The sequence below is a fragment of the Pezoporus flaviventris genome, unplaced genomic scaffold (genome assembly GCF_033815535.1).
Source record: "Pezoporus flaviventris isolate CSIRO_AGI_PZ_B2104156 unplaced genomic scaffold, CSIRO_AGI_Pfla_v1 ptg000045l, whole genome shotgun sequence".
NCBI lineage: Eukaryota > Metazoa > Chordata > Aves > Psittaciformes > Psittacidae > Pezoporus > Pezoporus flaviventris.
The window spans coordinates 13,069,285-13,072,490 of record NW_026892593.1 but is presented as its reverse complement, the minus strand read 5'-3'; the positions used below and the strand labels follow the sequence as shown (position 1 = coordinate 13,072,490).

General features: G+C 39.1%; 1 non-coding gene across 1 annotated transcript; it reads left to right on the top strand.

The window, feature by feature from the left end:
* Positions 1 to 2,452: 2,452 nt before the first annotated feature.
* TRNAL-AAG (transfer RNA leucine (anticodon AAG)) lies at positions 2,453 to 2,534 on the top strand. The gene has a single exon. It is a non-coding gene; the product is annotated as a tRNA-Leu (tRNA).
* The last annotated feature ends 672 nt before the right edge of the window (positions 2,535 to 3,206 follow it).

The following is a 3,206-nucleotide window of genomic DNA, read 5'->3' as shown; positions in this document are numbered from 1 at the left end:
AACCTGGTGTGACCACAGAGATTTACTTGTTTTGAGCAGGAAGTTGGACTAGAAATCTCCACAGGCATCTTGAATCCTAAATTATCACAAGATCCTATATGATGATCCCATGATCTGTTTATATGGCTGGATGTGCCTGAGCCTACTACATAGCCATTCTTCCTCCCCTTGAATACCCTAGTAGTGGATCTGAACTTCCTGTACATTCTTTTTCAGGGCCATTCTGCCCTGTGTATTTAATTAGAGTGTGTTCCTCTTCCACATTTAGCTTGTTTTTTCATATAAAATTATCCTCTTGGATTTTCTTTTTCTACTGCTGGCATAAAGCCTGACACATAGAAGCCCCAGAAACAACACATTGCTTCAACAGTGGGGATTAACTACTGTTCTTCACTGGTTCTCGCAGGGTGTCTACTTTATCTTACCCTCATAGTTGGGGCTGCTAGCAGTATGAAGTCCATAAAGCTACGTAAAATGCTTGAAACACTAAAATATTACACTGACCAAATATAACACAATGCCATAGCTTCTCTCTCTAATCACTGACATTGTCATTATGCACACCAACTTCTGCAAAGATAACCTGATAAGATAGGTGACCTGATTAAGCACTTTCTGATTGAACAGAGAGCTCCATATTAGCAAACTGTCCTTTGTGTTTCTGCATGCTAGGGGAATAATCTAAAAGAAAAACATATAAAGAGAAAAGACCTAGAAAAACTTACTGTAGAGCTGTGGAATATAAACTGTGTAATTCCACCTAAAACAAGAGGAATAGAAATAAATTTTTTCATGTATGCAAGAAGTTGGGTTCACTTGCATATCACAAAATCTTTTTTTACTAATGGTTCCTTAGAGACCTTAATTATGCAGCTGTTAATGCTAAATACAAAATTTACTTAGGAAAGAGGAAGAAACCAGTACTATCATCGAAAACAGGTAGAGAGATGGTATCAGTTTATGTTGTGAGTACCCTAAGGCATTGCATCTGAATTGCAGGAGCGATGACATTCTATAAACATTGAGGGAGCTCATACCAATACTATACACACACACAAAATAATTCACCTGACTCTATCACAGAGATAAGAGGACATGATTTGAAATGGCTATGTCAGAAGTTACAGGTTAATAGGATGTCAGAGAACCTAGACACCAGGCTATTAGCACTTCCCAGTAAGGCTCACATATTTTGAATCACTTGACAAACAAACCCTACGTGATTGTCCATCAGGGCCATAGGAGGCTGAGCTATTAGATATATATGCAATTATATATAACTCTGAAAGTTAGAAATAACCCATATAGTGTTCTTCATGTTGCACATGTTAGAAAAAGATTAAATTGTTACTTTTACTGGTACGGTTTGTGTGAAGGACTATGAAAAATTTAGTCCAGAAACAAAAATTTACAAAATTAAATGCAGTATCTGCACATTGTATCCCTGGTAAGTACGTATGTCACATTCAACATTTGGAACAACTGTGTGGTATTACAGTACTTACTCTAACAGGTTTAAAGAAATTTCATCATCCAGCTTTTGTATAGTTATATATAGACACAGTTTGCTCAAGCTGCTGGAGCATCTAGTATTACTGAGTTAGTGACAACATGTTATTTACTTGGCAGGAGGGCATGTAGAACAAAAGCAGCACTTCAAAAGGAGCAGAATAGGGAAAACAGCTACCTAGGTGTCAAAGCATTTAACTAGAATCAAAGTCTGTAATGTATGTTTCAGCTGAACTGTACCTGAAAATGTCAAAGTGATCATGAAACAAGCCCTTGAATTCCATGTTCTACAGGTTATCACAGATTAATGCATAAACACTTAGGACCTCACTCTGTTCTTACTCTTATGCCAATAGCATATCACATAGTAGTAGAGTAGTCATATTCCTACAGACATCTGATTTTCATGCTCTGAAGTGCTTTGATTCATGGACTTATATTCCTTCATTCATTCATTGGGGAACTTTGATATTTAACATTGGTCCTCCAAACAGCATGTGTTAGAGACCTAGAGTAGAGGGTGTTCGCACTGCAGTGACTGTGTTTGTGTGGACAGACAGATGTTTCACTGCACTACTCTCTACAGTCACTACATTCAAAAAAATATGAAAATACAAAGTTGAATGCAAAAGCCAACACATTTTCCCCAAAAATATACCATCACCCTTTCTTTCTTTCTTTTCTTGGGAAAGGATCACAGATTCATAGGCAAGGAGATATTTGTAGAACTTTCCAGCTGTTGTTCCCTGACAACAGATGAGGGTACCAGAAATATGTGGTCCCCTGGAAGGAGCAGCTGTCTCCCTCAGTAGGAAGAGCCATGCTTGGTTATTTTTCCTACTATATTTAAATCATGGATAGAGAATATCTCTTTTGGACATCCTGTGAAAAGCTGATGATTGGGGAATACGATTGGTGGAGATGGAAGCAGTGACATCAGTAAGGTAGTGTGGCCGAGCGGTCTAAGGCGCTGGATTAAGGCTCCAGTCTCTTCGGGGGCGTGGGTTCAAATCCCACCACTGCCAGGAATGTTTTCTAGAATGGAGTAACGCTTGCCACATCCTGGGTTGCATTAAACAGTCAACGAATTGATTAATCATTGGTGGCCTCATTGCTCTCCACAGCTTTGTGAGGCAGAGGAAGTCTTCTCCTTGGAATATGGTGATGCGAATGCATTGTGAATGGTTCAAAGCCTGCCCAGAAGGAAGTTTGGAATTAAGAAGTGTTTCTTTACTGAGAGATTGAGCCAAACTCTGGAGCTTTCTAGAGAGGTGGTCAATGCACCTTGCCTCTTAGTGTTTAGACAACGCCCTTAGTAACGTGCTTTAACTTTGTTCAGCCTGAAGTAATCATGCAGTTGGACCGTGAGTCCATTGTAGGTTCCTTCCAACATAGTCTATTCTCCTCTAATTTATTTTCATCTGTCTTCACAATCAAATGGATTAAGCTTTCTGATCAGACTGCATTTTTCATGATGCACTACAGTTACACGACCCCAGCGTATCATTGGAGAGGCAGTTTGTTTTGGGAACTGAGACCACAAGGGGAAATGGAGATGGAAAACAACTCAGATATGCTTTCCATGAATCATTAGAATAGAAAGTGATAATTTTTTTCAGCTGGAAGTATTTAGGTGTTTCACTGATATAAAAAAAATAGTGCCTCCCAAACCTCATCTCCCAACCCTGCAAAGTCAG